We start from the raw sequence: 13,722 nt of genomic DNA, 5'->3' as shown, positions 1-13,722 counted from the left end.
TCAATTCAACTTGTTAGTTAAATTTTTTTTTTTTTTTTTTTTTTTTTTTGCGACTCATTTATATGCTCCAATTAAATTTGGGCTCGAGCTTGGTTCATTTATTAAATGAACTGTATAAGACTTGAACTCGACTTGTTAAACTTGTCAAATGAGCTTTTTCGGAACGAAGCTATGCAAAGTTCATAGAGTAGCTTAAATTATTAAGATCCCTCGTTATAGTATACACAATCAATTTAAAGAAATAAATTGAACATAATAATAATCCTTAAACTGTACACTTACCAAAGGAACGAGGATTCTTCATGACAAGTTAGTCATATTGTACATATTTCCAAGTGAATACTTCATTTCTGGAAATTCAGATGTCATTCTTTGTAAAAACAGCGTAAACAATTGTGGTAAAAAACGTCGAGCAAATTCATTTACTGTTCTCAAACAACCACCATTGCCACCCAAACTCTTGTTCAAAGCACGCGAAAAAGGACAGCAGCCAAGTTGGTGCAGCAACTAAAATACCAAATTTCCTAGCTCCCAGATTGTATAAATCCTGCCATTTTAATGAAAACGAGAAATCTTATCCTTTAAACTGAATTCAAATGGATCTTATTATTTGACAAATTTATAAATAATGGGTTTTAATCGAATCGAACAAGGGATTTATCTGCTAGCTATACGGTTTATATATACCTTTAGATGTTGGTAGTAAGCTGACTGGAGATTTGTCATCAATTGTTCTTTGGTTACGTTGATTCCTAAACGAACGGGATCGAGGATGTCATTTGAACCAACACTGAGTATGAACAAAGAGTTGGAAAGATTCTTAGCAGTTTCATCAGCACCCCTTCATCTCGGAAATATTTTCACGGATCAGTCCGAATTGCTGAATCTGATCTCTCAATGATACAACTCCGTGCTACATTTTTTGAATTTTAGAACAAAATCCAACAACCAAGAATCAAGATTATTAATCGTTAATTTTATATAAATACTCACCCACAATTTGCTTCCAGTTTGATCAAGAATTCCAGATCCTCCAGAAGCAAAGTTAACTCCTTTCAGTATTTCCTCCTTGGAAATCGACATATTGTTGACAAGAGAAAGATAAGATGGTGGACTTCCCTCGTATCCGAATAGCATCGCTAAAATAAAAATTACAAGCAGAAATTATCAATCAATGTTCATCATTTTCTATACAATAACATAAATTTAATACAGTTCTTCAGATGAATTAAATCTTCACTGATTACTATTTTCATAAAGCTTGGAATGCTAAATTAAGATGGATATGTCGATTATAGTTTTTTTTTTTTTTTTTTTTTCTACTTTAAAAAAGAACGTTGAACACATGCATGAGACAGGATCAGGACACACCCTTTAGACAAATACGTACCAAGTCGATCGGCAAGGTTATACCCATTGCTGAACCTCCCTGTAGGAACTGAGTTAGGATAATCAATCCCATTATAAGGGAAATTGGCAAGTGCAATCGTTCCATTCAAGAAATTGTTGGTCCCAACATCAAATGTAGAATCACCAAATATAAAAATTGGTGGTGGATTGGCCTCCACTGCTACAATAGAAATAGTTACTAATAGAGGAAGAAATAACTATAAGCAAAAGACATTTTTCCCTTCTCCATGAATCACAGAATCAATGGAATTAATATCAAAATTCTCTGTATCTGTCTCATTTTATATACGAACTTGTTTCTGACTTTAGTGTTTTATTTTCATATTATTGTTATTATTCTTATTCTTTTGCAAAAATGAATAAACAGGTAAAGGTAGCAACGTCATTATCAGAAACATAATAATACCTAGAAGAGCTAATTGACATTAAAATGGGCGGATTAAGCTAGTTTCTGATGGGAATTAGCTTAGGATATAAATATGATTTTGTCCTAAATTTATGCAATCTTTTCTTGTAAATTAACTTTTTGTAATTTGTCTCATATAACTACGTATGTGCTTAATTGCATGTGGAACATAGTATCTGAATATTTTCCAATTTCATAATAAATAAATCAATCACATTTTTTTTTTTTGAAAGGAAGCCAATCACATACTAGATCACTAAAATAATATACAATTGCACATTTCCATGTTCCAATCCTCTTTTTTAAAATAAAATACTTCTTGCTTATAAAAATGAGATTCTCTAATAATTTTTTCATTCTTGTCTCTTTTTTATTTCTTCGAAAACTATTAATAAGTAGATTTAGGCATGTTGGATAACAATCTTTGAGCTAACTTTATGTTTTTTTCCAGGTAAAAATTAATTTTATTAATTATATCGTTCGGTAATATAATATTTATAATAGCTTTTAGAGATTGATGAAATTTTTATCAAACGTTAAATATCTTAATATTTAGCGTTTCATTAAGATTAATTAAATTTTTTGATAATCATATCCATTTTTTTTCCTCCTATTCAATTAATTAAACATCTAATGTCTTTTTTAGTCATTTTAAGTTAATTAACTAATTAACAACTATTTTACCGAGTAATTCTAATTTAAACCGTTATATAGTTAGAAGCCTACCAGCTAAAAGCTAATATCTAACAATAACTTTAGTAAAATATGTAACAGCACATTAAAATAATTAACATCTATTAAAATAGCTAGTATTATCGAACATGCCTTAGTAGATTTTTGTCATTTTTCAAAATAGCTAAATAATACTTTTAAAAAATTATTATAATTGCTTAGCATTGGTATGTTTTCACAAACTAATTAGAATTTTGTTATAATTGCTTTATACTGCACTAATATTTTACTTACTAAATTTAACTTATTAAATTTGAAGCATGTGTTAATTAAACATATATGATTTACATTCAAGATTAGTTAAGACATCCTCAAAAAAAAAAAAAAAAAAAATTATTCAAGACATTAATAGTTTTTTTTAATTTTTCTAATATAATATTTTCGGTTTTTGGAATATAATTAGTTTAAAAAATTACCAGGTTTATGGAATATTACGAGGACATAGTTAAATAAAACAATTAAAAAATGAAAAAAGAATTAACTAGCTAGAAGAGGTTACCTAGAGAGATTCGATCTTCTACTTAGATATTATCTCGTTTGGCTTTTTTCCTTCCTTCCAATTTATGAAAGCTAACTCAATGCCATTAGGACAAACTTCAAAGCTAATTAATGGTTTTCTTCAAGAAATTCAGATAAAATAGGATTAATCAATAGCATTAGGACAAACTTAAATGTGGTGCCAACGATATTTCCCTAATTACAAGTTATTTTTAACGTAATGTACTTGTGCTGAATTATAAAAATTGAATCTTGAATAAATAGCTTATTGAGCTGAATAATTTAAAAATCGTATTAAAAATTTATTGTTGGATAGTTAAGAAATAGTATATGATGTGGTTTCATCTAATAGGTTGATATTTTGACATTAAGCTATTTTGACATAATGACATGTAGGTCCACTAATAACCACATTGAGATTCTAACGATTCCTAGACAGTGGCTATGATTGCTAAAAAAAAATAAAATTTAATGCTACAATTTTGATATGATATGAATTTTGATTTTACGAATTTATTTACAATGAGTATGTAAACATTAAAATATGATATGGAAGTAGTTCATTTTCAAAGAGCTGTATATATATAAATCTCCGAAAGAGAGAAATGTAGGATAGGTAGAAATTTTATGCGGCAACTTGCTATTGTTTGGGCTTGCAAGTATTCCTGTAGGTAGACATGACATTGATTAATTATGTCTCCTCCACCCTTGTTTGGAACGACGGTTGTCCTATAATGCCCGTTCAAAATTCAAATTCAAGTTTTTTTTTCCTTGAATGCAAGAAAATTTCGACCAATAGTCGATAAGCAAGAGTTGCGGGTAACATTCATTTGTTCTTTTCTTTGCCACGAACATTAAAACTCCGTTCAGCAACGGTTTTTCATATAACTTTTACGTTTTGATAAATCAAAACGCTAGTTCTATTATTTATCATGTTCGATAAACTAACAATTGTAATAGTATTTAGAGTTTGGGGGATATATTAGTTAAACAGTTGAGAGCTACTATCATTTAAATAGCTAACTTTATCGAATAGACTCTGCAAAAATCGAACTGAATCTTTCCACGTCACTACAATCATTCTACCCTGAATGTAACTTTCATCTCTACAGTTTCCACTCTCAAGTCTTGTAAAGAAAATTTATAGGAATTATAGCCGCACGGGATATTAATTTGTTTGCTTTTGAAGTTATATTATTGGAATAAAATTGCTAGCTGGATATATGGGTTGAACTGAGTACAAAACCTAATTTTAAAAAATTAATTTGGAAGAAATAAGTAAATTTTGATGATTAATCTTTAATAATATATTCCAAATTAAAAGGTGTGATTTTGACATAAATTTAAGGTTATTCAAATATAAACTATATCATAAAAATATTTATAAATTAATTCAATATTCCATGAATTTTAATTTTGATGCTCCACTTTTATTTGAAAGAATGCTAAAAATATCTAAAATTTGACTAGATTATTACTAAAATTTTAAAATTCCATAAAACATTTCAGGTTAATAATTAATTAAAATTGTTAGACTTTCTATTTTTCTTATTTATATGTTTTCATTCTCTTAGACATATACAATGGCCATTTTTTTTTTTCTTTTAATACTCAATTTCTTTGTATTTTGTTCTTTCTATTGTAGTAAGTTTACATCATGTGTGAGCCATTTAAAAGTTGCAATAGCTTTGTTTTCTTCCATTTTGCTTGAAACTGTATAACATAGCAGGACTCGAGCTCGTAATCTCTCACCTTTTGTATTTTTATAGAAAGTGAGAAAACCAATCAGACTAAATTTAATTAAGCTTAGAATTTTGTATAGTTTATTGATACTGTTATAGCACTAGATGATGGTTATGAGAATCAAATTTTAAATGCAAATGTTTTTTACAAATACTTTGAGTGAAAGACTTATTTACACATGTAGGGATCCATCTCATATACTTAATCAATCAAAAACACTTTTTTGGTTCAGACGAAGGTATTTTTTATTATTTACTTGGAAAAAAAAGAGAAGATAAAATAGTAATAATTATTATAAAAATCTTTTTCTTAATTGGTTTAGTGCACGAGTGATCTAATACACCGAGTATAAACAAGTTTATCTTACTTTGAGAATGATCATATTATTTCACTTATTTATGAACTAATATTAGTATGATTATCAACCACTGGCCAGAGATGCAGTTGATTAAAAGAGGCGTCAATTGACCCATCTTTTTTTCTTCACTACAAAAAAAACGCACAATTGCGACCGATTTTTTGCGACCGACTTAATTCGGTCGCAATTTTGAGACCGATTTGCGACTTATAAGCCACCGGTCGCAAAATTTGGAGCTGAAAGTTCCCGCGAGAATGGTTAATGATTTGCGACCTCTGTACTACGGATTTGCGACCGATTTGTGGACTAAATGTTCTTCTGTCGCAAAACTTCGCACGTAAAAAATGGGCCAAAGTTCTGAGACCGATTGGAGACTACATTGCGACCGATTTTTTGCGATCGATATAGTTAGTCGCAAATCGGTCGCAAATTTTGAGCCTAGTCAAACGACGTCGGCTCATTAAAAATTGCGACCGATAGTTATAACATTTGCGACCGATATGTCGGTCGCAAAATTTAGGGCTTTAAGCGTCGGGCCCTCTCTTTTTTTCTTTCTTCTTCTTTCTCTCTTCTCCTTCTCCTCTCCTCTCCTCCGTCCGCAGCGCCACTCCGGCCCCTCCTGACACCGTTCCAGCCCGCCTAACGCCGGGCAGCCCCGCTCGCTTTGCACTCCGGTCAGCCTGTTGCGAAAATCTGAGGTTAGTTTTATTTTGCGATTAATTTTCCAATTTTTTTTTTTTTCGATTTTATTTGTTTTTATTGTATTTAGTTATAGTTGATTTTGTATATAGAGTTGCGATTAGAATTTTTTAGGGTATTATTATTATTATTATTATTATTATTATTATTACTGTTCTTATTATTATTATAATTATTTGTATTATTGTTGTTGTTATTATTACTAATATTATTAATATTATTATTATTATTATTATTGTGATTGTTATTATTATTATTATTATTGTTATTATTATTATTATTACTACTGTTCTTATTATTATTATTATTATTATTATTATTATTATTATTATTATTATTATTATTATTATTATTGTTGTTGTTGTTGTTGTTGTTGTTATTAATATTATTATTAATGTTATTATTATTATTATTGTGATTGTTATTATTATTATTATTATTAGTATTATTGTTATTGTTATTGTTATTGTTGTTGTTATTATTATGATTAGTATTATTATTATTAGTATTATTGTTGTTGTTATTAATATTATTATTCTTAATGTTATTATTATTATTATTGTGATTGTTATTATTATTATTAGTAGTAGTATTATTGTTATTGTTATTGTTGTTGTTATTATTATTATTGGTATTATTGTTACTGTTGTTGTTGTTATTATTATTATTATTGTGAATGTACTTGTTATTATTATTATTAGTATTATTGTTAATGTTGTTGTTGTTATTTTTTTATTTTAATTTAACATATATATGCAACTTAAATAAATTAAAAATTGAGAGTTTCAGTCAACAAAAAGCCGTAATTATATATTGTTACATATTTTATTTAAAAAACGAAAAAAAATTTAAAAATTGTTGCTATATATAAAATTAATAACCCTTAATATCCAAGCAAATAGATAAATATCATTTTATCATACAAATTTGACTAAATTGAATCGAATAAAATAGAACGCGCCATTAATATTTAGGAAGAACGACATTTGGAGATACATTCGAGTGATATCGAGCGATAAAAATTTTAATTTTCAAATTACATTAATTTCTGCAATTTTACCGATGGGTGATAATGAAATTTAGCAACAAAATTGAATGTGATTAGTGAGAACGCCAAATTTTTTTTCCTTATTCAATCTCTATTTTTATTTATCTTTTCTAAAAAAACATTTTATTCATTAAAAATTGCATTTTCTTTTTGCTTTAAAGTTCTATTTTATTAATATAAAATCTAGTAATCAATACATATAAAACTATTGTAAATATATAGTAGAATGATTTTTACAGTTGTTATTAGGAGAGAAAAATAATATTTTAAAGGTTCTAAATATATTGTGGTTGATTTATTATATATATTTTTTGTTAGGACTTTTAATGAAAAATGTGAAATTAACATTTAGTAGTTTTTCTTATTTCAACATTTATTTACTAAAAAAATTGTTGAATGTAGAAAAAAAATAAACTCATTTTATCCATCAAAATTTCTCAAATCTAATAAGTGATCTAATTTTTAATAACTTATAAAATACCTTTCACAAATTCATCAAAGTTTAAAATTGAACCGAAATAATTAAATTATTAAAAAAAATTTAATCAAACTTTGATAGATACTTTAGTAGACCATTTCAAAGTCTGCAACCAGTTCGGAAAAGTTTCAAAGTTTCAAAGCAAGTGTCATTTCAAATATACAGAATATAATATTATGGGATTGAAAATGAAAGCAATTTTCTTTTTATTATATAATATTTTACATTTTATTCAAGTTAATCGAAAAAGAAATATAAAAGAAATATGCAAATGCGATGTGTACTTAAGAGTTTTCAGTTTTCAATATATGCTCCAAACTACAAAAACTAATTGTAAATATCTTAAAATCAGTGTATACGTAGTTGATGCATAAAAACTAACTCTGTGAAAGTACTGAACAAAAATAATAACAAGTACAAAAACTAATTGCTCCAATTTTTTTTTTTTTTTTGAAGAATAATTGGAATGTATATAATAATTTTTGTGTGTTTAGGTTATTATATGTTCTTAATTATTGGCAACTCTTTCTTGAGAAGTTTTGGCTGTATTTTTCTTTATTTTATATTATTGTCGTTATTTTTCTTAAATATGTTTTTGACTTAAATGAATGATGAGTTTGGATTGGAGGCCTAGTAGTGGCCATTTTGCCTTTGGAGAATGTTGGTATGATATAGAAGTGTTTATTGATTTGTTTTTGTATTTGAGATTTAATTGTGTTGTGCCGAAATGCTGCCGAATTTTTTTCCCAAAAATTCAATATGTAGAATAGTACACTTACCTTTATTACAGTAGTCTTTGTATTCAATAAATGAACTTAGTGATTTTACATTTATATATAGTTACCCTTATTATAGAAATAACCTTAGTTACTTATAAGTATTGTAAATTGAACATTACATTAGGTGCATGTTTTAAGGATGATTTAGACTAATGCAATTACATGACCACGACCCTTTATAAACACATTGTTAATTAGGTAAAAAAAATGCAAAATAATCGAGATTGGATGTACTGGAGGTTCGAGGTCAATGGGATATTAAGACAAGAGTTCCTGCAAGGATTGGAGGCGTTTATACAGTTTGCAGTTGGTAATCCCAGTTTTATGGATGGTAATAAGTTGAGGTGTCCATGTAATCACAAGAAGTGTCGAAATCGAGCCTTCTTAGACATCGATACAGTGAAACTTCATTTGTGCAAACATGGGTTCGTGGAAAATTATTACGAATGGATACATCATGGTGAAGCTCGAGTTGCCAGTGGATCAAGCCACTCCATTCCGGTAAGTTTAGAAGTTCAGCCTTATCAATTTCTGTATGGTAATCAATGCAATGATATGGTAATCGATGCGAGTAGAGTACAATGTGAATGGGATAATATGGAGGAATCGCCAAACGTAGCAGCACAACAATTGTTTGACATGCTAAGTGCAGCTAACAGTGAACTGTGGCCTGGATGCAAGAATCATTCAGTTCTGTCTGTTGTTGCACAATTACTACACATGAAAGCGGAGCACCATTTTTCAGAAAGGTGTTACGATGATTTTGTGCAGTTAGCAAAAGAAATGTTGCCTGAAGGCCATTCAATGGTTGATAATTTTTATCGGACAAAAATTAGTTCGGGGGTTGGGACTACCGGTAGAAAAGATGATTGTTGTCGTAATAATTGTATGATATTCTGGGGGTGTGACTCGGAATTCAGAGAATGCAAGTTTTGTAATCTTCCAAGATATCAACGGCGAGGTCAAGGGACTGGTAGAGAACAAAAGAGAAGGCTTTTAAGAATATGTATTATTTCCCTCTTATTCCTCGCCTTCAAAGATTATATGCATCTAAGGCGACAGCTGAACACATGACATGGCATGCTTTGCATGAATATGAGGATGGTATATGACTCATCCGTCAGACTCTGAAGCGTGGAAACATTTTGATAACATTCATCCTGTGTTTGCTGCTGATATGAGAAACGTGAGATTAGGGCTTTGTACTGATGGGTTTCAGCCGTTTGGCCAATCAGGACAGCATAATTCATCATGGCCTGTCATTGTGACACCGTATAATCTACCACCGTCAATGTGTATGAAAAGATGAATATATGTTTTTGTGTGTTATTGTTCCTGGGCCTACTAATCCAAAACAGAAAATTGATGTGGTTTCTGCAGCCTTTGATTGCTGAACTTAATTATTTATGGGAATATGGGGTTGAAACATTCGATGTTTCGACCAATCAGAATTTCATAATGCGAGCTTGCTTTGCTTTGGACCATCAGTGATTTTCCAGCTTTGGAAATATTATCTGGGTGGAGTACGGCTGGCAAATTGGCTTGTCCTCACTGCATGGAAAAACACTAATGCATTTACACTAAAGAATGGAGGTAAACAATGTTGGGTTTGATTGTCATCGCAAATTCTTACCAGAATCTCAACCCTTGGAGGAGAAATCGACAATGCTTTAGAAAGAACACGACTATTGTTGAACCCCCTCCACTGTGAAGTCTGGAGCACAAATATTACAAGAAATTGAAGATCTGGGGCTTATGAAAGTTACCGTGTTAGGTGCAGATGAGGTAAATACAGAATTGGCAGGAATAGCGGGTGGAAAAAGCGAAGCATCTTCTGGGATTTGCCATACTGGAGTTCACTTCTTATTCGTCATAACCTTGATGTCATGCACATAGAAAAAAATGTGTTTGAAAATCTGTTCAACACTGTCATGAACATTGAAGGGAAAACCAAGGATAATGCAAAAGCGAGAGCAGACATGAAGGAAATTTGTCGTCGACCAGAACTCGAGCAATCTGTACTTACTGGTAAGTTTCCGAAGGCATGTTATTGTTTAGATAAACCCCAAAGGCAATTATTGTGCGAATGGTTACGATCATTAAGGTTTCCAGATGGCTACTGTTCAAATATGGGTAGATGTGTGGACATGAGGAAGTACAGATTGTTTGGCATGAAAAGCCATGACTGCCATGTTTTCATGCAAAGATTGATCCCTGTGGCATTCCGGGAATTATTACCAGGAAAAATTTGGGAAGCAATGACAGAATTGAGTCTCTTTTTCAAGGAATTGACGATGACTGTTATCCGATGCGATGATATGGACCAATTAGCGCGAGAAATCCCAGTAGTGATGTGCAAGTTGGAGCGAATTTTTCCACCCGGCTTCTTTGATTCTATGGAACATCTGCCGGTTCATTTGCCCTATGAATGTCGTTTAGCAGGACCGGTACAATATCGATGGATGTATCCATTTGAGAGGTGATTCACTAACATCTCATTCTAATGATTACATCATTTTTTGAACTTATACTTACATATTGGCATTGTACAATCACAGACACCTACAGAAAATTAAAAAGAATGTGCGCAATAAGGCAAAGGTCGAGGGATCCATTTGCAATGCATATTTGGTGGAAGAAGCTTCCACATTCTGTTCACACTACTTTGACCAACATGTTTTCACCAAGCATCGGAGAGTGCCACGTAACGATGACGGAGGAGATCGCGTTCAATCTGAGTTTGAAGGAAATCTAAAAATTTTCACCTACCCTGGGCGTACGATTGGTAAATAAAAAAAAGACGATTGACTGATGCAGAGATACAAGCGGCTCAAACCTATATTTTATTGAATTGCGAAGAGATCACACCATATGTACAGTAAGTATAAATAATGTAAACATTCAAAACTTGACGTGGGCCGTTGTTAAATCGTACTTATGCTAATATGGTTCGTTGATAAATAGGAAATAATCAATCTTCTGCGGCTTCAAAATCTCAATTTGACTGATACTGCAGTTGATGCAAAGCTGGACACGGAATTTGCAGAATGGTTCAAATATTATGTAAGTTACTTTCAATGTACACAACACGGAATGTACATTTATTAAATCTGACTCATGTCATTACTATTTCCCATAGGCTCGAAGCTCGGAAAGCGATATTCGTAACAGATTTATTACGGATCTGGCAAAGGGGCCATTACCGGTTGCTAATGCCTACTCTGGCTACTTTGTAAACGGTTACAAGTTTCACACTGAGGGTTATGGGAGAAGCAGAAAGACAATGAACAGCGGTGTGTGCATAAAGGGATCAAACTACAGTGACGTGTCAAACGATTTTTATGGGAAATTGGTTGAGGTTTTGGAGTTAGAATATCCAGGCCTACCAATGAAGTGCACAATCTTATTCAAATGTGAATGGTTTGATCCTACGCCAAACATTGGCACGAAGGTTCATCCTAAGTATAATCTGGTTGATATTAATCAAAGAAGAAGATATACAAAGTATGAACCTTTTGTTTTGGCAATGCAAGCTGCACAGGTGTACTATGTCCCATATCCATCGTTTAAACGAGATAGATGCGATTGGATGGCAGTGTGTAAAATCAAGGCTAGATCAGTTGTTCATGCACTTGAAACGAAACAATCTTCTTCACTCGCAGTATCGGAGGCATTTCAAGAAGTTAGGGTTGAAACGCAACCGATGCAAGTTGTTGAAGATTTAACAGATAGATTGGATGATGAAAGCCGATCTTATGTTGAAATAGGACCATCAGATGATGAAGAGGAAGAAGATCAAATCATCATGGGTTCCTCAGAAGACGAATATGAAGAAGAGGAAGCTGATGAAGAGGAGGAGGAAGCAGATGATATTCAAGACACTTAAAACTTAGAGCAATTTTACTGTTACAAATTGATAAATGTATATGTAATTAATATTATTAATGAAGAATTTCAATGGTATTAACTTTCTTTACTCATATTTACCACATGTTCTACAATTCATATAATTGTATAAATTCATTTTATCTAGGTTCTGATATCTGCAGTACAGATGGCTAGAGGCAGACCGTTTGATTCTGACGCGTCCGGCAGTGGTTCGCGTGGAGGTCATGGCCCTGGACGCAGTGCCCGTGGACGAGGAGGGTCGATCCCTCGTCCTTCGTCAGGTACGTCTGGGGCTTCGTCATCTGCTCAGCGACCAGTACTGCCGCCATCACATCCTTCTTCAGGTACGTCTGGGGCTTCATCCTCTGCTCAGCGTCCAGTACTGCCGCCATCACAGCCTTCTGCTCCTTCCTCTTCTGGACCAGTACAGACTCCACCAGCTGCACAGTCACCTACTGTGCAAGGTAATCATAAATGTCATAACTGTCATTTTAATTATATATTAATTATCTAAAAATTTATAACATTTGTCATTTCTTTTGCAGCTTCATCAGATCCACGTATCACCCTCAGTTTGGTAGCGGGACAGTAAGTACTTATTCAAATTTTCTGCAGGCATATTTTGTAATTATATTTTGTACTTATTCATAACTGTGATGCTTTCGTGTAATTATATTTCACTTCTGTTTTTTTTTTCAGCATATATCCATTCTCGAGCAGCGAGGCAAATTTTGAAGATAATCAAGCTACAGCTGCATAAAGAAGGATACACATGGGATGCCGTACCACAAGAGGCGAGAGACTTTTATTGGGAGGAGTTCCAGGTACTCTTTGGTTTAAGTTATATCATCATTCAATGTTTACAATTCAAGATACATCCTTAGTGTTTAAACGCTATATTTCATTTTTTTGCAGAAACATTTCATATGGGACGAGGCCATTACGGCTATGCTGAAAGTAGCCTGGGAGAAGATATGCGCCGATCGATACGCTGACTTCACCTATAGGATGAGAAAAAGCGGTAAGAAGCAGCAGTGCGTGTCTCAGGAGATATGGGAGAGCTGGCAAAAGGCTTGGGAGGATCCTGCATTCAAGAGAAAGCGGGAGATATTTGCACAAAACAGGCGCAGTGAGACTGGCGGTGATGGAGCAGGACCTTCGCGACACACAGGCGGATCTATATCTGCTATAGAGACAGCTCGATTATTAGTAAGTGAACTAGTCCCTTTACAAGAAACTGATGTTTAATGAAAGGACACTATATATATTAATATATCATGCATAAAAATTCATTACAGGCTAAAGAATTAGGTCGTGAGCCCACACCGATGGAGGTGTTTACATACACTCACACGAAGGACCACGATCGTAATACCTTTGTCGACAGACGTGCGCTGAGCGTCAATGTAAGTAACAATGAATAATATTTACATTTACCCTCTAATCATTGCGAAGATGTACAAAGTTGAATATAATAAAGCTTGCAATTGCATTGATTAATTAATTTTTGTTTTCAGGAGAACTATACTACAGCTCGGGAGCGTATTGTTACTTCTCAGACCGATGAATCCGAAGCTGAGTCAAGAATTGACGAGGTAGCGCTTTATCTCGAGGCTGTAGGGGGCGAGAAGAAGAGGAAGGTATACGGCATCGGGTCTCAGGCATCACAGTTTTACACTGGCT

The 13,722-nt window shown here is 32.3% G+C and overlaps 1 pseudogene; it reads right to left on the bottom strand.

Annotated features, from left to right (window-relative positions):
* Positions 1-300: 300 nt before the first annotated feature.
* On the bottom strand, positions 301-2,102 carry LOC149491977 (GDSL esterase/lipase At4g16230-like; annotated as a pseudogene).
* Positions 2,103-13,722: the final 11,620 nt, after the last annotated feature.

Source organism: Jatropha curcas, unplaced genomic scaffold, assembly GCF_041381405.1.
Source record: "Jatropha curcas cultivar XTBG-Jc1 unplaced genomic scaffold, XTBG_Jcur_1.0 HiC_scaffold_193_pilon, whole genome shotgun sequence".
Lineage (NCBI taxonomy): Eukaryota > Viridiplantae > Streptophyta > Magnoliopsida > Malpighiales > Euphorbiaceae > Jatropha > Jatropha curcas.
Note: the sequence above shows the minus strand (reverse complement) of the source record. Positions and strands in the feature narration are given on the sequence as shown.